Source organism: Sorex fumeus, unplaced genomic scaffold (assembly GCF_029834395.1).
Source record: "Sorex fumeus unplaced genomic scaffold, SorFum_2.1 ptg000063l, whole genome shotgun sequence".
In the NCBI taxonomy this organism is placed as follows: Eukaryota; Metazoa; Chordata; class Mammalia; order Eulipotyphla; family Soricidae; genus Sorex; species Sorex fumeus.
Genome location: NW_026606120.1, coordinates 24,082,174 through 24,103,759, shown reverse-complemented (window position 1 = coordinate 24,103,759; position 21,586 = coordinate 24,082,174). Strand labels below are relative to the sequence as shown.

The 21,586-nt window shown below is 38.5% G+C and overlaps 1 non-coding gene and 1 pseudogene across 1 annotated transcript; both read right to left on the bottom strand.

Annotated features, from left to right (window-relative positions):
- Positions 1-21,586, bottom strand: part of LOC130034952 (contactin-associated protein-like 3) — a 166,673-nt pseudogene that overhangs the window by 144,409 nt on the left and 678 nt on the right.
- On the bottom strand, positions 21,130-21,236 carry LOC130036264 (U6 spliceosomal RNA). Its single transcript, XR_008794317.1, has one exon. It is a non-coding gene; the product is annotated as a U6 spliceosomal RNA (small nuclear RNA).

Here is a 21,586-nt window from a genome sequence, read left to right as displayed (position 1 = left end):
CAGGCAATTCGGATACTGTTTTCTAACAAAAGATAACTGGGATTTATTTTATTTTAAACTTCCAAAGCCTAAAATGATTTAGCAAGCAATGTAGTACAGTTAGTTAGAAGAGCACACAATTCAGTCAGAAAGCCTCGATTTGAAATTCCACATTTTCTGTGCAACCTTACACAAGTTAATTAGTATCTTGGGAATAACATCAATTTCTTTTTCTATCTGCACAACTGAAATATTATCTAAAAACATTTGTTGTTTGAAAGATGAATGTCAGGATGGCCGAGTGGAAAGCAGTAGTAATTAAAACAGTATGGTGTTGAACAAGAAACAGACCTTCAGACCTATGGAACAGAGCTGAATATTCTGTTACAGACTCTCAAATATACGATCACATAATCTTTAATAAAGGAGCAAGAAATATGAAGTGGAACAAGGAAAGCCTCTTCAACAAGTGGAGCTGGGAAAACTGAATATCTATCTGCAAAAAAAAAGGAACTCTGACCTCTGTCTAACACCAGGCACAAAAGTCATATCAAAGAGGATTAAAGACTTCAATATCAGACTCGAATCCATAAGGTACCTGGAGGAAAATGTAGGCAGATCTGTCCATAACAATGAAGCTAAAAGCTTCTTTAAGGATAAAACACCACTGAACAAGCAGATGCAAACAAACATAAACAAATGGAATTTCATTATACTAAGAAGTTTCTGCACCTCAAAATAAACAGTGACCAAAATACAGAAAGAACCCAAGGAATGAGAGAGAATATTTACCCAATACCCATCGAATAGGTTGTTAATACCCATGATATACAAGTCACTAGTTGAATTGTAGAAGAAAAACTCTTCCAACTCCATCAAAAAATGGGGAGAAGAAATTAACAGAAGCTCCCTCAAGACAAGTACAAATGGCCAAAAGACATATGAACAACACTCTACATCACTAATCATCAGGGAGATGCAAATCAAAACAACTATAGATATCATCTCACACCACAAAGACTGGATTACAACAAAAAGAACCAAGAACAACCAGTGCTGGTGCGGATGTGCGAGAAAAGAACTCTCTTTCATTGTTGGCGGGAAGGTTGGCTGGTCAACCTTTTTGGAGAACAATATGGGTATTCCTTCAAAAAGTAGAAATTGAGCTTCCGTATGACCCCTCAACATCTTTCTGGGAATATATCTCGAGGGTGCAAAAAAGCACAGTAGAAATGACATCTGCACATGTATATTCATTGCAGCAATGTTCATAATAGCCAGATCTGGAAAGAACCTGAGTGCAGGAGAACAGATGACAGGTTAAAGAAACTTTGGTACATCTACACAATGGAATACTATGCAGCTGTTAAGAGAAATGAAGTCATGAAATGTGCTTATATGTGGATGGTCATGGATAGTATCATGTTAAATGAAATGAGTCAGAAAGAGAGAGACAGGCTTAGAATGACTGCACTAATTTGTGGAATACAAAATAACAGAATATGAATCTGATATCCAAGGACAGTGGACACTACGGTCATGAATATTGCTCCATAGTTGGAAGCCTGCTTCATTAGATGGGGGAGAATGTAGCCGGAATAGAGAAGGGATCACTAATTCTATGGTGGTTGGAGAGATGGAACGCGATGGGAGATGTGTACTGAAAGTAGATAAAGGACCAAACATGATAGCCTCTCATTAGCTATATTGAAAACCATAATGCCCCAAAGTAGAGAGAGATTATGGGGAAAACTGTCTGCCATAGAGGCAGGGGAAGGTCTGGGATGTGTGTGCTTGGGATACTGAGGACATTGCTGGTCGAAAATGTGCACTAGTGGAGGGATGGGCGTTCAATCATTGTATAACTGAAACTCAAATATGAAAACTTTGTAACTGTATCTCACAGTGATTCAATTTTTAAAAAAGTAAAATAAAACAGCAAAAAGTGCTTCACCTAAAAAAAAAGAAAATAGACACTACATTATCGTCTTTCAATGATGATAATTTAACAATGTTATGAAATTATGAATTTGTCTTTATATACATAGCAGAAACCAAACATTAACAAAAAAATTATTTATAACTTGTACCTTCCCAGCTTCTAGAAGAAGTATATTTTAAAAAGCAAATCAATAAAAAAAATTGTGTTTCCTTTTCTCTTGAACTCATATATAGATTTTTCTTACCATGATGAGGATTTGTGGGCTTTTTCTCTTGGATAATTCAATGACATCTACTTCATTATAATAGAGATTTTCAAGACAGCCATTAAAGTTTTTACGTAACACCATTGATTTTCTATGCTCGGGGATCCCTCCAAAGCTAATCTTAGAAAGAAGAAAAATGACATAAATAACACTATTTAATGAGTTTCTTATCTGCCTAAAATATTTCTGAGGAAATATTTTAACAGGAAAATCATCTAATTTATCTGGCATTAATGATTATGTTAAGTATATGATCAGATTTATAGATGATTCAGATTTACATATCTCCATTTGTCATATTTAAATAGTATGTTTAATACTCTTACAATTATCTTCTCCTATGGCACTATAATTTTCATTGATGGATAATAATTTATCTTTATTTCCATATAAGTCTGGATTAGTCTAATAAGTGACCTACCATAGTTACATCCTACTTTATTAATCTTTCAAGTGACATATTTGAGAATACTGGATTTTGCCAATATTTAAGTTAGAATAATATACATTTAATGATTATGCTGAAATCATTAATACCAAATAACTTTTGAAATGTTCTAGATTGTTAGCTGCATTGTGGAATTGCTGATTTTAAGAGTGGATTTGGCAATGCACTGAAATTTGCATTAGGTCTTTAAAAATTACATGAGATAATATTTTTTAAAATTAAGTCACAATAAATTACAAAGTTACACATAGTTGAGTTTCAGACATACTGTGTTCCAACACCAATCACTTCACAAATGTTAATTTCTCCCCAGTTTCCTTTTCAACACTCAGCCTGCAACTTTGACAGGCAAAATTGGTTGTTGCAGTTTGTACCTCATACTTTCACTGGTTCTTGTTGACTCTGTGGTTCAGATATATAGATAAAACAGAGTTCCACACCACCACTATGTCCAAGGAGTCCCCGACTCCTATTTCCTTCTGTCCACCTCTTCTTATTTCTGTACCTTGCTTTATTTACTTCCGTAACCTTCTCCGTTTTATAATCTGGGAACAGGGTAACCTAAGAGTTATTTGAACTAAATGGGTGCATTATTTAAAAGAAATCAAATTTTGGCACAAAAGAATTACTTCTCCAAATTATCTCTGTTGCTAATCTGTTTAAGATTGCCTTACAACTCAAAGTATCTTCAAAACCTAAAACTAGATGTAATATAGAAGAAAGTTCCAAACTTTGTAAAATGTTGATGTCATATCGAAAGTGTTTCATCTACTTATTCCCTAGATGTAATGACCACTTAATCCCATGTGAGAGTAACAATAGTAAGGGACAATCCATCACAATAGCATATAAATGTATTCCCTACATTCTTGTGTATCATCAACCACAAGAAATATTTCACTGTAAGTCTCAACTCGTAAGAAAAACTTTTTCTGTACACAGTGGTACATTTTCTAGTAGGTAATAATGTATTTTATTAAGGAATAATAAACATCTCATATTATATTAGTCTCAACTATTATATTAGTCATAGAATAAGAAAAACTTTCTGCACACAGTGGTACATTCTCTAGCAGGTAATTATGTATTTTATTAAAGCATAATTGAAATATCACATTATATTATTCTCAGGTTAACACCATGATTTAATGATGACATATGATAAGAAATGATCAGATGATCACAGTAAATCTATTTGCTATCCATCACCATCTCTAGAAGGTAAAAAGGGAAAGTGTGGTGATGAGCCTGGTATCATAAGATTGAATGTTTAAAGAATAAATATCAATATTCTTATAAATCCTGATATTTACATTTAAAAAGTACATCCAATATATTAGAAAGTGATTTTCACACCTCATAATCAAGATCCAAATAGTCAGGCTCTCCCTTAGCCTGGAAGTGATGTGTGTGTCTGTCCACAGTGAAGTTGACATGAGTGTGGAGGAGCTCAATAAGGACACAGTGCCAGTGCTGGTCATCTAGCAGGCTGCCCAGAGTGAGGACCTCCTGGACATCAGAGGAGGGTGAGTTAGAGTCTCCTAAAAACAGAGAAATGGTAAATGAACAATTCCATAGTGTTCATACCATTGAGGTTTAGCAATTCTCACAATTACACTTTCCTTCTGTCCCAAGGACTGGTGAACTGGTGAAACTATTCTAGTCATGAAGCCAATTTTCTTCAGATTTTGAGTAATTCTATTTCATTTGTCCTTATAATTATGATTTATATCATTTTTCTTTTCTTTGCAATAATGGTAGATAGCATGTTGAACATACAAAATAATCATTTTATAGAATAATCAAGTTTATAAAACTTTTTTCATAAAAGCATATTCAAGATACATTGTTGTTGCCTTTTCAAGATACACACTCAGTTATAGGATAATCCATGCACCTAGAAAGTCCTGGCTTATACCCTTGGACCATAATACTAGTTTATAGGTTATTTCTTCCACTTTCAATAGTATCCTGGTTTTAGGATAAATCAATAATTTACTTGTCAAAAATTAGACATAAAATTTTATCTAACTAATTTAAATTCCCCAAAGTATTTCCCATAGATTTACCTGAATTAAGAAATAAGACAAGTTTTCCTTTAACTAACTCGACTGTGATATATTCACCATTTTGTCCTTCTCTGTACAACAGAGTCCCATCATTTTGCCTGGTCTTAAATTTCAAAGAAATCACATCTTTTGTTGAGCTCATGTATTTCTGCTTAAATGTATACAATAAGTAACTTCTCCCATCAAAGTTAACCATCTCGGATCCTACAACAGAAAACATTAACATGTTACTGAAGTATAATATATTTTTATCAATTAGTTGAAATGTGTAAGTCAACACACAAATAGAATATCTCTGATCTGTTTAACACAGTGAAAAACTACACTGTCAATTTTCTCTGTGCACTAAAAAGAACAATACTTGGACTCAATTCTTTGCCTCTTCTGACATTTCTCCGAAAAGGCATCTTCTCAGAAAGTCCATATGTTTGTATTGGTCTATTTTCATTCTGTGAACACAGTGATTATAGAAAGACGTTGAAGACAATCTCTCACAAGGAAAGTCTTTTCTTATATTTTATGGTCAGTGAATATTGTTTCACTGAAATGCTATACATTTTACATACTGACAAAAGATAAGATATTACTAAAATTCAATGTAAATGAGTTCAATTTTAAATCAGTACTTTTGATTTTAATTCCTATAGAGCAAACACTCCCACATACTTCTGCTAAGAATAAGTGTCATAGGAATTTACATTAGATTTACAAAACTCCTCTGAGCTCTTAGTAAAGGATCCTCAGTCATCTAGAAAGCATATCTATTCTGCATGGTACTTCGAGAAAACATGAAAGCCATTCTACTAGGTGCCTTTTTACTGTGATGTGACAATTTCTTCTCTACTTTCTGACAGTGTCTTATCTTTCTGACAGGGTCGCTTGCATTCAATTTATATTTAAAAGGAGCTATAGCACAGCAGTAGGGTGTTTGCCTTACAAGCGGCGAACATGGCCGACCTGAGTTCGATTCCTCCGCCCCTCTCGGAGAGCCCGGCAAGCTACTGAGAGTATTTCGCCCCCACGGCAGAGCCTGGCAAGCTACCCGTGACGTATTCGATATGCCAAACACAGTAACAACAAGTCTCATGATGGAGACGTTACTGGGCCCGCTCGAGCAAATCGATGAACAACGGGAGGACTGTGACCTGTGACTGTGATCACTACTATAAAAACAACCTCAGTCAAATTAGTATTAAACTAGTTTTAATACATAGCAATATATATATATAAGAATTAATATCCCCACTCTCATATTTTGCAACTAAAAAGACATAAAAATACACTTGTGTAATAAATGAAAGTATAAGAAAAGATGAAACTGATATCTTTCAATCTAACTTTAATAAAAATGTGTAGTTTAAAAACAGAAAGACAATCCAGGGGGCAGGGCATTAATCTTACATGTGTCTGACCCAGGTCAATCCCTAGTACCCCATATGATTCTATGAGATCTACTAGGCATGATCCCTGAGCATCAATTCAGGAGTAAGCCTAAGCACTGAGCCAGGAGTAAGCCTTGAGCACTGCCGTGAGACGCAATTCCCCAACCCCCCCCCAAATAAAGTGTGGCTAGTATATACTTGATATGCATCTCATTAAGTTTAATTAAACAATTTAAAGTAATCCCTTTATGTTTAAAACTCAAGTGTATATTAAAGAGACAGTACAGCAGATGGAGAGCTTACATTGAAAGCAGACATCCCAGATTCAACCCTTGGCACTGCATATGGTCCCTAGAGCACTGACTGCAGTGATCCCTGAGTCCATAGTTAGGAGTAAGCCTTGATCATAGCTAGTTGTTATCCTCAAATCAAATAATAATAATAATAATAATAACAATAATAGTAGATCAAATGAATCAACCATTTCATGTAGGTAAAGGTAAAGGCCCTCCCGTTGATCGTCGATTTGCTCGAGCGGGCCCAGTAACGTCTCCATTGGAGACTTTGTTGTTACTGTGTCTGGCATATCGAATACTCTCGGTAGCTTGCCGGGCTCTCCGAGAGGGGCGGAGGAATCGAACTCGGGTCAGCCATGTTGGCCGCGTGTAAGGCAAACGCCCAACCCGCTGTGCTATTTCATGTAGCTACCCATTAAAATTGAGAAGTTTGAAGACAAAAAATTGATGAAGCCAGAATAAATTTAAAACTATCACATTTAAACAATATCGTTTTTCTCCATGTACATTGCTGAAAGGCAAAAGTAACAATTAAACATTTTAGTGAATAAGGAATTTTACTTTTATAAATAATTCTTTTAGAGTCCTCCTACTTTATTGTCAGCTCTTAGTTACACAGGAAATCAGAATGTTAAAAGGGCATTTGGCATACATCTCTCATAACACTCAGGGAAAATGTCCTAAAAGAGAATCCAATGTTGAAGTAGGACAGGCACTACTAGTAAACATGTCTGCGATTATTCAAAAGTGGGATCAGTTACTTCTATGGTAAAAGAAACTTCTCCCAACTTCAGGATAATGTCAAGGAAAATCTGTATAAGTGGGTTAAGGCTATGACTACTCATTAGAATTAGTCCCCAGAAGCCACTCTTTAGGGATGGTGTTATGGGAGCGTTTCTGGAGAAGTCCTCACATATGCCAAAGACCACACACCCACGCCACTGATTTCTCTGCCAGAAGTATCTGCCACCACAAAATCCCTCAGCACCTTTACAGCAACATGAGATGTGGGTGTGTTGGAAGGGGAGCAAACCAGAGCTGTATGCTCTCATGACAACAGACAACAGTTCTATCCTGGGGGACAATGAGACTTGGGTGAGTGAATTCAGGATTCAGTCTAAATCCATCTAAAACTTGCACATTTTGTTCTGCTGGTCAGTGTAATGGGGAGAGGGGGAGTGAATTTGCTCAGTCCACTTGTAGGAAGAGGTTGCAGGGTGCTCCATGCTTTCACACTCACACTTTCTCCACTGTAGCTGTGCCTTCCTAACCCTGACTGGCAGGTCTTGGTCAGCCTGCAGAGTTGGGTGAGATCGGGCAGCACTGTCCTTAAAGTGGAGCTGTACTCTGGCAATTGCTTCATGCTTTTGATCCCATTGTGGAAAACAGCCCAGAATAATTTTGATCAGATAATATTTGTCATAAGATTTTCTGTTGGTCTTATTGTTTGTTTGTTTGGGGAGGTAATTAGGCACCATCCAGCATGCTCCGGGATTACTCCTGGAGGTGCTTAGACCATACACAGTGCCAAGGACCAAACCAGGTGGGCTCCAGGCAAGTAAAGTACGTTAATGACTGTATTATCTCTCCAGCCTCCTCTATCTTTGTAATAATAATGTCACTTTTCTTTGAATTAGATATGCTGGTGTGTTAATGCAAAGTGCTGAGACCATCCCAAAATCTCTGACTGGATGTATCTGATGATGGACCTGGGAATTTGCTGTTATCATACATTCTCTAATTAATAAAATTTTATAAATATATTTTGAAAACTGCTGCTCTGAAACATAATTTTATTAACTGTGGTTGCAATCCCATAGGGAATCATGTAACTGAACGTGGGGATAATAAAAAACTGGCAACAGTAAAAGATTTCTGAATGCACAATTACTAAAAAATTAATTCAAGGGCTAGAGAGATAGTACAGAAGTTAAGTACTTGCCTCACTTGCAATAAACCCACATTCAATCTTTCCCGAGCACAGAGCACCTTGGATCCACCAGGTGTGACCTAAAACCCTTCCCTAAATTCATTGAAAATCTATGACACAATCATAAATGGGATGCTTTTTAATACCTTTGTGTTAAATTTTATTTTCATATTGAAAATCATGGACTTTTGCATGTTAATGTTGTAGCCTGCCATTTTATCATACATATCAATTGTTTCCAGGAGCATTTGTAGAAAAATATACAATTGTTTTATGTAGATTTAAATTTAAAGGTTTTTGTAGATGAAATTTAACTTTTTTGTAAATTTTAAGTTTTTTAAATAAAAATCATGGCATCTGCAAAGAATGGAAGTTTGACTTCTTCCTTTTCAATCTAAAAATTTTTAAAAAAGATATTTTCCTTACCTAATTGCTATGGCAAGTGTTTCCAATACTAATTTGAATAATAAGTGGTGAGAGTGGGCAAACTTTGTGTTTTATTTTTAAGGGAAAGGACTTTGATTTCTCCCCAAATGGTTATAATATTTGTTCTCGCAGTTCATTCAAAATAAAACCCATAATGACCCTCAGGGATTTCTGACTGTGGTTGCTTGCATTGCATGTCTTGAAAGAAGATGGAGTGTGGGCAGAGAAAAATGTAGGAATATGTGCTCTAAAGCACATACATTACACTTTATGGAACATTCTACCCAGGTACAAAAGCTGTAGAAAATGATAAAGACACAAAATTATAATATAAAAGTTTTTATCCTAATACTTTTACTTTATTTCTATGTGTTTGGTGAAAGTTGTACCCTAGAAAATATTATAAACAAATGACACCAAGCTTAAAAGGTGCCTGTCAAGATAGCAGGCTGGAGCTATGTATGTTGGGCAGAGGGGGCGGGGCAGGAGGGGGTGTAGGAGCAGAAACCTGGGAACGCTGGTGGAGGGAAGTTGGTACTGATGGTAGGACCAGTCCTGGGAACTGAATGTCAAAAACCCAAGTATGAATAACGTTGTAACTCATGGTGCTTTAATAAAATAAAATTGGGGGGGGGAGAAAAAAAGGCAAATATAGGTAATGAAATTATATTTTATGGGGTAGGTTTTATAAATATTTTGACAGACTAAGCCTATAAGGTGACTAAACTTAAATGAGATACATAGTCAACTAAACATGTTAAAACCACTTAAAATAATGTATTTTGCAATAGCATTGACAGTTTAAGTCTTAAATCAGAATAATCTTAAACTCAATTTAGGGAGTTGAATAACAAAAAGCAAAAGTCAGATTATTAGACTGTTCCCTTCATCTGGAATTATCCACATCCACTTTAGCATATTATCATACAATTATGACTATTTTTTCATGTTTTTTAAGAACATGCCAGAAAAGAATGGATAACAGAGAGAACCATAAAGTTTAAAACTGGCACTTTACAGAACGTACTGCAGAAGCATTCATCTATGGCCCTTGAGTCTGAGTCTGATTGGTCAAGATGTCCGTGATAAGAACCAGGTCACAATCTGACACTCTGTGATCCTTCTTTGCTTTAAAAATGAAAAACCTGTTTTACAAAAGCAACAGCAACTTGATTATTTTGTTGACCTGTTATCTAATTCAGTGAAGACTCCATTCAGAGCACCTGCTCAGATGAAGGTGGAGTGTCAGAACCAACTAGGCTCTCCTTGGAAGCCACCAACAGAAAAAGGTAACCAACCTATGTAAGACTGGTTTTCAACAGTCAACATTTGGCATCAAGAACCAAAGGAGAATAACATCTAATAATTGTAGATAAGCGAAACCAAAGCACTACAGTTACCAGGGCTTAAGCTTGGAGAGGCTCCAGGTCAGAGAGAAAAAAGGAAGACATCAGGCAGAGCCCAACAGATTCCTAGTGCAGATGAGACAGAGTTGAGTCTGCTGAGAGACTAAAGCACCTAGAATGCATCAGCAGAGTACAGAGAAGAGAGAGGCTGAGAATGTAAGTGACTGAGAAGCAACATTTCTAAAGCTTTCAGAAAAGCATGGATCAGTGCATGCCTTGGGGCTGGGCAAAGAACCACTGACATGTGAATGGGAAACAGGATTGACACACACAAGGAATAGTAGCCGTTCTATTACTCACCCAGAAATCTCAATACCCATGTAATTGGGTGGAGTGCTCAAGATGGTCTTACTGAGGAGTGGGGAATAATTAACTCTACACCAAACACTGAACTGACTGGGAATAACAACTTTTTAAAAGAAACACTTAAGGGGATCAAATTCTTTTTTTTTAAATTTTGTTGAATCACCGTGAGATAGTTAAAAGCTTTCATGTTTGGTTACAATCACACAATGATCAAACACCCATCCCTCCACCAGCACACATTCCCCGCCACCAATATCCCTGGTATGCTCCCCCTTTCCCACCCTTCCCCTGCCTCCATGGCAGACAATATTCCCCATAATCTCTCTCTACTTTGGGGCATTATGGTTTGCAATACAGACACTGAGAGGTTATCATGTTTTGTCCTTTATCTACTTTCTGCACACACCTCTCATCCCAACTGGTTCCTCAAGACATGAGGATCAAATTCTTAACATTTTAAGACACCATCCAAATATATATTTGAATGAAGTTCAAAAATATTACAATGCAAAAACATTAAACAAAACAAAAGTAAAAGTCTTATCTTTAACCAATATTTACAAGCATACATGGAAACTGAAAAGAATGACCCACAGTGATGACAAAAAAAAATCAGTAAAAACTCACATAGAACTGATGCATGTTAGAAAAAAAAAGACGATGATGATGAACTCTATAACCTTTTTATATTTCCAAAAGTTAAGCAGACTCAAGATGCCAAAAAAACGCTACAATATCCTTGAAGAAAAATACAAAATGGAAAGAATGCCAGAGGAGATCAATGAACTTGAAAATTAATAGCAATATATTAAACTGTAACCAGAGGAAAAATAATAATACAAGAACAGAAACAGGGCTGTGAAGAATTGTGAAATAAACAAAGTCAAGGAGTAAAATACATAAATACATATATATATACATTTGTATGTATACATATTTCATCTGATATATGGTATTTGCAATTGAGTCCCTTAAAAAGAAAAAGAGAAAACTGAAGAAAGATATAAAGTTGAATATTTTAATATCCACTAACTCTAAAGACAACAAGTAGAAGAAAATAAAAAAAATATGCCATGAACAAATTTCTTTTTTTTTTTTATTAGTGAAACACCATGAGGTACAGTTGTAGATTTACAGTTTTTTGTGCTTGGGTTTCAATTATACAATGATCAGATACCCATCCCTCCACCAGTGCTCATTTTCCACCACCATGGATAATATCCCCCCACCCCCATCCCCCCATCCCTCCCTGCCTCTGTGGCAGGGCAATCCCCTGTGTTCTCTCTCTCCTTTTGGGTGTTGTGGTCTGCAAAAGAGGCATTGAGTGGCAAACATGTTCAGTCCATAGTCTACTTTCGACATGCATCTCCCCTCCTGGGAGGATCCTCCAAACACACTTTATTTGGTGCTCCCTTCTCTATCTGAATTGCCCTTTCCTATAGGATACCCGGCTGGCCTCTAAGTTATGGAGTAATCCTCCTGGTGCTGATCTCAGCTATTCTTGGGTATTAATCTCATTTTTTGTTACTTTATATCCCCCAGATGAATGCAATCTTTCTATGTCTATCCCTCTCTTTCTGACTCATTTCGCTTAGCATGATACTTTCCATATTGTACCACTGGTATGTAAATTTCATGACTTCATCTTTTCTAACAGCTACATAGTACTCCATTGTGTAGATCTACCAAAGTTTCTTTAACCAGTCATCTGTTCTTGGGCATTCAGGTTTCTTCCAGTTTCTGGCTATTGGCAAAAAAATATGCCATGAACAAATTTCTTGGCCCTTAAAATCTCTGGGGAGGAGGAGGACTTGGAGTGTAGCAAAGCGAGAATAAAAGGTGGTAGAGGTTTTATTTTGGGTCACAACTAGCAGTACTCAAGGTTTACTCCTGGCTCTGAACTCAAGGATCACATCTGGAAGGGTTGGGGGATCATATGCATACCAGGAATTGAACCTGGGTCAGCCTCATGCAAGGTAAGCACCCTACCTGCTGTGCTATTGTTTGGGCCTCAGTAAATTATAGTATTTTAAAACAAAATTTTTGATGAATTGAAGCTATCAGTATATGTGACTTATAGTACAATCTGATTTTGCTTGTTCACCTACATTATACAGGGTGTGTACTATGTCTTTCAGTATTTAGTTTCAGTGAAATACTTAGTGGTGCTAATTTATGAACTTGTTTGCTTGTTTTTCCTTTTTAAAAAATACCATCACTGGGAAAGTAATTATACAGGGTGAAGACATGCGCCTTGCATGAGGCCAACCCCAGTTTATTTCAGGGCACCACATGGTCCCCTGGGAAATACCAGGTGCAACTGTAGGGGAGCCCCACGCACCAGGCAGGTGATTAAGAATAAGTCAGGGAGTAATTGCATAATGAATTTACTAGATGTTAGATAAAACTGCACTGAACAATATCTACTATATATTAAAATAGGAGTGGGATAATTTTCATATTATTTTAGAGTTAATTATATTTCAAAATTGTTAATTTCCATTCCTACTATAAATACACTATAAGATTATATGGTTGGAGATGAGAGAAGCATTTTTATTAGATAAAAATCTATCTTCTCTTTATACTTTGATATAAATTGAGAGTGAGAAACCCAATACCAAATTGAGCAGCCTGCAGAGAATGGACACTTGCCCTCCCTGACATAGGAACCCAGGTGCCTGGCCGTCAACTACTGTGTCATTCATTTTGCCAGTACAATCAATTTTCTACTCTTTAATAATTGAAATGGGAGCACACATGGGACCACACTATTCTCTTTATGACTACAGAATTTTAAGTCTGAAGAATGTCTGGGGTTTTCCTTCTTTATTAAGTTTCCTTCTACTATACATCATGTCTTTCTAGTTCTATTAACAGTTTCTAAATCCATTCAGAGTGGAAGAGCTACAGACAAGAAGGAAGTTCTATCCGTACCCTTTTCTCAAGCTTCTTCAAGTACTTAACAAATATGGGTTATTTAATTTTATTCAGTTTAGGAGCAGGTTAATAAATATTGACATGTCTTGAGTTCATTCATCAAAATCTCTATTTTCATTGCATTGATATTTTAAAATATAAAAGGTAAATGGTGTTCAGGTCTGACCTTGTCTGGGCCGGGTGCTGTTTGCTTCTTTACTGACGAAATGGCGTGTCGGATTTCGGAAGGGAGAACGTTGGGAACGACATACCCATCCTGTGGAATTTGGTATGTCGGCAAGTGGACATGGCTATCGAAGAGATTTGAGTAGAAGTCATGGATAATCTTCTCCATTGCCGTTCTGGAGGATGTGATGGATCCATCAGGACGTCGGAGGGCAGTCATCTTGGTCTTATAGTTGGCGAAGGACAGGCGGGCGTTACGAATACTTTTCCCGGCTTCTGCCGCATCTACCAGTACTTCTGCTCTTCTCTCTTTGAGGTCTCAGGTGAATGAGACCAGTTGTAGTTACTGGTTTTGGCATATCGAATACACAGCGGATAGCTTGCCAGGCTCTTCCGTGCGGGCGGAATACTCTCGGTAGCTTGCCAGTCTTTCCGAGAGGTATAGAGGCTTTTGGGGTGACCTCTAATCACCCTTGTAGGTGTTACCATATTTGAACCCTATCAAATATGGTAAGACAATTCCAGAAGACGGGTATTTAGTGTCTTATGATGTGTCGCGCGGCCGCTTGTGGCCGCGCGGGTCCGGAAAGCGTCCTGGAGTGTGGCGACGGCTGGGTAGTGGAAGTAGTGTCGAGAGTGGAAGTCTGCCAGTGGGGTATTTAAGACCTGAACACCTGAAGAACCTGCCGTCAGTACTCATCAATAGACTGGCTCGGCTCTTCACTCGCTACCTGTCTGAATGCAAGGTTCCATCTCAATGGAAAACCAGCAGGACCGTACTACTGTTCAAGAAGGGAGACATCCATGACATTGACAACTATCGCCCGATCTGCCTATTGTCTGTCATCTACAAGTTGTTCACTCGAGTCATCCTGAATAGGATTGGCAGAACACTAGATGAAGGACAACTATGTGAGCAAGCAGGGTTCCGCAAAGGATTCAGCACCATCGACCATATCCACACGATAACCAAACTCATTGAGGTTTCTCGGGAGTTCAAGATGCCGCTCTGCTTAACGTTCATTGATTTAAAGAAGGCCTTTGATTCTGTTGAGACAGAAGCGGTCATTGAAGCCCTAGCCAATCAGGGCATTCAAGCCCAATACATCAGGATTCTCCGTGAGCTGTATTGCGGATTCACTACCAGGATCTCACCATTCTACAAAGAAGTGATCGTTGATGTCAAGAGAGGGGTGCAGCAGGGTGATACCATTTCACCAAAACTCTTCAGTGCCACCCTCGAGAACATCATGCGACGACTGGAATGGGAAGGAATGGGAGTGAAGATAGATGGTCGGCAACTACACCACCTCCGCTTTGCTGATGACATTGTTTTAATAACACCAAACATCAGCCAAGCGGCACAAATGCTGGCCGACTTTGACCGTGAGTGTGGAAAGGTAGGACTACAGCTGAATCTTACGAAGACAATGTTTATGAGAAACAGCCTTGTTCCTGATGCCCCATTCGCTCTCAATGGAACGACCATCTCCGAATGCAACAGCTATGTGTACCTAGGTCGAGAGGTCAACATGACAAATGACCTGGCACCCGAGCTGCGCAGGAGGAAGAGAGCGGCTTGGAACGCCTTCAAGAACGTCGAAGAAATAGCTAAGAGGACGAAGAACCTCCGGCTCCGGGCACATCTCTTTGATTCCACTGTTCTTCCTGCATTAACATATGCCTCAGAGACCTGGGCCCTACGCAAACAAGATGAGAACGCCATTCAGGTCTCCCAAAGAAGAATAGAAAGAGCTATGCTTGGACTATCACGTTTCACTCAAATGAGAGAACGAATCCGGAGTTCTGACATCCGTCGACGATCAAGGATCAGGGACGCTGTCTCATTTGCCAAGGTGTCGAAAATCAGATGGGCTGGTCACGTAATGAGATTTAAAGACGACCGTTGGACTAGAGCTGTTACTGATTGGATTCCACGGGATGTCAAGAGACCGCGTGGCCGCCCACCTACCAGATGGTCAGACTTCTTTGTCAAGGTCATGAACGATCGGTTTGAGGCCCTCCATGTTCCCGGAGCGAAGAGATGCCATTGGGCTACACTAGCATGCGACAGGGACAAATGGAGACGTTACTGGCGCCCGCTCGAGCAAATCGACGACTAACGGGAAGTTAAGTGATTAAGTGATTAAGTGAAAAGGTAAATAAATTACAATTGCATACTGGTCTCCTCTTCCCTGTTGACTTTCAAAGTCTTTTCTTTCAAATAACTTTCAAAGCTATTTTCAAAGTCTAGTTTGACATGACTGGGACACTGGGAGTCATAACACAGAGGAAAGGGCACTTGCCCAACATGTGGCTTGCCTTGCACATGCCTTGCACTTGCCTTGAGTGAAAGGCAAGGCCTAGAGCAGGTCTAAAAGGAATGTGGACATCAGGTGGATAGAACTGCTGGGAGGCAGCAAGGGAGGAAAAGGAAAGTGGCTCAGATGGCTAACATGACCCAGAAAAGTCAATGAGACACAGATAAGGAGAGCCCCACAGCAGACCCAGGACCTTGCCTGCAGACTGGTTAGACCCCTAAGAACACATCCTTTATCTCTACTTGCTACATATACACACATCATCATCAACATTATCACCACCATCATCATCATCATCATCAAAAGACAGAGTGCATATGCCATTTCAAAAAGGCAAGAAAATGTTTAAGCTTCGAGTTATTAGTAGTATAGCAGTTAGGGCATTTGCCTTGTTCGCAGCTGACCTAGCTTCAATTGCAGCATCCCATATAGTCCTCTGAGAACCATGAGGAGTTAATTCCTGAGTATAGAACCAGGAGTAACCCTTGAGCATTATTGACTGTGGTTAAAACACCAAAAAAGAAAATGGAATGTTTATAGGAATAATAATGTAATTATGGACAAATGAAAAGAAAAGCAACTGAAAAAGCATTGAAAGCAAGAGATACTGCATGTTAAGATAAGCCACTCAACATAAAGTGTTCAGTGAAAAAACAAATGACAAAGATAAAATCCATTATTACTTTAAAAGAGAAATGTTCTCACACCTCAGAGACTAGCCCACATTCAAAAGAACAAAAGCAACCGATGCTGGCGTGGATGTGGCGAGAAAGGGACACTCCTTCACTGTTGGTGGGAATGTCCACTGGTTCAGCCCTTCTGGAAAACAGTATGGACGATTCTCAAAAAATTAGAAATTGAGCTCCCATTTGACCCAGCAATACCACTCCTGGGAATATATCCCAGAGAGGCAAAAATGTATAGTCGAAGTGACATCTGCACTTGTTTGTTCATTGCAGCACTCTTTACAATAGCCAGAAACTGGAAGAAACCTGAGTGCCCAAGAACAGATGACTGGTTAAAGAAACTTTGGTACATCTACACAATGGAGTACTATGTAGCTCTTAGAAAAGATGAAGTCATGAAATTTACATACAAGTGGTACAATATGGAAAGTATCATGCTAAGCGAAATGAGTCAGAAAGAGAGGGATAGACATAGAAAGATTGCATTCATCTGGGGGATATAAAGTAACAAAGTATGAGATTAATACCCAAGAATAGCTGAGATCAGCACCAGGAGGATTACTCCATAACTTAGAGGCCAGCCAGGTATCCTAGAGGAAAGGGCAGATCAGATAGAGAAGGGAGCACCAAATAAAGGATGTTTGGAGGATCCTCCCAGGAGGGGAGATGCATGTCGAAAGTAGACTATGGACTGAACATGTTTGCCACTCAATGCCTCTTTTGCAGACCACAACACCCAAAAGGAGAGAGAGAACACAGGGGATTGCCCTGCCACAGAGACAGGGGGGATGGGGGGATGGGGGTGGGAGGGATACTATCCATGGTGGTGGAAAATGGGCACTGGTGGAGGGATGGGTATCTGATCATTGTATAATTGAAACCAAAGCACAAAAAATTGTAAATCTACAACTTTAAAAAAAAATAAAATACAATAAAGGGAAAAAAAAAAGAAAAAAAAATAAAAGAGAAATGTACACATTACATACTCATCAAAAAAGTAAACTATGAAGCCCTGGTGATTTGTTATCTGTCTGACACACATAGAGAGACAGACAGACAGACAGAAAGAGAAAGAGAGAGAGAGAGAAAGAGAACATTGTCTCTAATAGCTCATGTTTACTGAATGACAGCTAGCACCACAGCTCCAAAGCAAAGCAAATGGGAAATTCTGGGTTTCAGACACTCAGCTTTAATCTTCCTTATGCCATCTAAACCAAGGATCTAGCTAATTCATTCTGCCAAAGTAATATCAAGTTAATGGCAAATCCCCATCAAAGAGCTTTTTGAGGTTTGAAGTCAGTACCCCTGAAGTTGTTTGCAGAATATGGAAGGAGATGCTAATTTCAGGGGATCAAAGGGAATCTCTAAATATCAGGTGTCCTAGCTATGGAAGTCTGAGCTCATTTAAGAGATCCAAGAAACAAAAGGGTGGAAAAAACTGACTAATGCAAAGCAGGAAAAAAATATGGATGCAAACACAACACCTTCCCCAGTTTAATAGCCCATGGAAATAGAAACACCAAAATATAGACAAAGTTTGGTAAACAGTGAAACTTTGGGGATTGGGAAGCTTTAGAATTACTCTCATATCTATAATGAAGTTGCTTGTGCTAACCTCACCTTCAGAAATCACATTATCTATGGATAACCAAAGTGATAATGTTAGCATTTTCAATAACTCACTATACCCACAAAGCCTGTCCCTGCAATAATAAAACCTTAATTTCTTCTGATGAGTATACTCCCTCCTTTCTACTACACTACCCAAATATTTAACTTTGAAAGTATAATTCTGGTTAAGTTCCTTTACTCCTTCTCTCCCTCCATCCCTCCATCTCTCCCTTCGTGTCTTTCTGCCTTCCTTCCTTCTTCCCTTTATTCTAATACCTAGGTATCCTCTAGACAGCCAGAAAACATCTTCATTTTCCCAATGTCCAGTTTTCTTTGATCTCTAAAGCAGTGCAATTATAACTATACTAAACTCATTTGGTTGGTGTGGTATTCAAGTGAAAATGTCTGTAGGAGTGTGGTAGTTAGTATGTGACACATTATGAATTCTACATGCGGTAGATATTATAATTACATACTTATGCCAAACTAATGCTTGACTCGGATACAGAATAAGGTATGAGGAAGTGTGAATGATCAACCTGACCTGAACCTAAAATGAAAAGTTGTTCCCTGAGGCTGGAGCAATAATACAGCAGGTAAGGCATTTGCCTTGCATGCAGCAAATCCAGGTTCAATCTCTGGCACCACATATGGTCTAGAAAGTTCAACAAGCCTGATCCCTGACACATAGCCAGGAGTAAGTCTTGAGTATTGCCTGTTATTATCCAAACCTAAAGGGAAAAAAAACCAATCTTATTATGATCCAAGTTAGTCTACATTTTTTCAGTTTTCTAAAGATATTTCTTTAAAAATAGTGTGATTTCTACTAACTTAAGAAATAACAGTATATTTTGTATCTTCAAAATAGCAACTTGAGGATAGATTTTTTCAAATACTCCAATGTTCGTGACTTTCCTAACTTTATTTTTTTTATTATCAGTGGAAATCAGCAGGTAGAATATAAAGATGATGTTCTAAAGTTTAAGAGTAAATTAAGTTAGATGGCTGTACAAAAAGTATGTAATGGGGGGGTGCAAATAGAATGTAGACACTGTGGGGTCCACATATCACATGGGCATCTGGGCCTGCGACACCCACTCCCACAAGTGTCCTTACAGTATCAGAAAATAGCAAGCAGCTTTTAAGTTAACTTCTGTTGTCAATTTGAACTTTGTTAATTTTATAAACATGCACTCTGGGAAACTTTAGACATCTATGTCTCTAAACTTCTGACTAGGTATCTGAACTCAACTCTGAAGGAACAGCAGTATTATCAAAGATATCCATTCAGTCCAGTTCTACACACACAGATATTTAAAAGGCTGAAAAGATCAATTATGGAGCAGTGGGTAAAGAAAAAAAACATGATGTACTGTTTTTAGTATCTACATTATAAAGCATAATTCCCAAAAGAGAGGAAGAGAGGAAGAAAGAAGAAGGAAAGAAGGAAGAAGAAGAGGAAGGAAGAGGAGGGGGGGAGGATAAGGGGGAGGAGGAGAATGAGGGGGGTAAAGAGGAAGAAAGGAAGAAGAAGAAAGAGGAAGAAGAAGAAAATGCTTGCCATAGAGGCAGGCTGGGTGCAGGGGTGGGGGTGACAGGAGGGAAACTGGAGACATTGGTGGTGGAAAATGTACACTGGTGGAGGGATGGGTGCTGGAACATTTTGTGACTGAAACCCGATCATAAACAGCTTTGTGAATGAATATTTCATGTGATCCAAGTTAAAATAAATAAACAACTATGATAATCAAAGGACATAGATCAACAAGGGTTTTCAGTTTGGTTTTTGTAATGTCCTGCTGGGCTGGAGCGATAGCACAGCAGGTAAGGGCGTTTGTCTTGCAGGCAGCCAACATGGCCGACCCGAGTTCAATTCCTCGGCCCCTCTTGGAGAGCCCGGCAAGCTACCGAGGGTATCTAGTCCACTTGGCAAAACCTGGCAAGCTACCCGTGACATATTCGATATGCCAAACACAGTAACAACAAGTTTCAGGATGGAGACGTTACTGGGCCTGCTCGAGCAAATCGATGAACAACGGAAGGACCGTGACCGTGATCTCAGTGAACAATATCCTGCTAACATGGAGTTAGCATGGTAACATAGCCATTTGAGTATAGCCATCACTCACTGTATGCACATCCGTATACTTCAATCCGCATCCCGATCCTGCCCTTAGGGTTCCAGGCCACGGGAAGGAAGCGCAGAAATCTGGCTTGAAAGGGAGAATGGAGTCTGTATTGCACCACGCTGTCTGCATTTGAGTTTCCTGGAAAGCCCTTGGAGAAAAAAAAATGATCAATATAGATAGAAGATCATCTTTACATTGTTACCCCACTTGACAGTAAACAGCAGGTGCTCCACTTTATCAAAATGCAGAACTGTCCTGTTTTAAAGGAATTTTGCTAACGTTTAACCTGGAAAATGACAATTTCTCCTCAGGAAAGTGACAACCTCTTCTCAGAGGGTGGATCAATAATCTTCATCAAGATTTTTCTATTTGAAGACTATTTTAAATTTCAGTGCTACATTAAATGAGCTATAAAATGTCTACCTTCAAAAGCTGCTATTAGAAAGGTGCTCATCTCCTAAACCCATTCTCTGATTCCAAAGCAAGTCAATGCAACCATATGGACGCTCTCCATCTTTTCCTCCTCTTTCTTTATATTATCTTAGGGTTTTTTTTCACATTAAAATGACTATTTTTTGCTTTTTCTTTATTTGTATAAATATTCTTACTAAAGCATCATGACTTACAAATTTACTGATAGTTGTGTTTTAGGGACACACTAATTCAATAGCAGTCCCTCCACCAGTGTCAGCTTCCCTCCACCAGTGCTCCCATATTCCTCCCCATCCCAACCCCCACTTTACCCCTACCTGTCAGCTGTCAGCGTGACAGGAACATTGCAAAGTTTCACTCGTTACTGCTTAGGTATCATGTCTTCAGGTTTTTTTTTTAAATATGGAACGCTTTATGATTTTGCACGTCATCTTTGTGCAGGGGCCATGCTAATCTTCTTTGTATCGTTCCAAATTTACTATATGTGCTACCGAAGCGAGCATATGTCTTCAGTTTTAATGAATCTGTGTTTTGGAAATCTGGCTATACCCCTCCCCCATATCATCGGTATAAAAAAGCCCTGATGCCTATTCACAGATAAGTCCATTTCACAGATAAGTGACATCATCCTGTGTTTGTCTTTCTTCTTCTGGCTTATGATTATCTTCCAGTTCCATGTTTTTTTTTAAGGTTATAGTCCTTTCCTTTATTGGATTGCCAAATTTAAAAAATGGAAAGTAAAGCAATCATTAACTGGTTCAGGTAAAGAAAACATCTTGACCTGAGTGACCCATCAGGTCTACTCTGACTTGCCCTAAAATTCCTCCCAGAAAAAGCTTCTGGTATTTCAGTA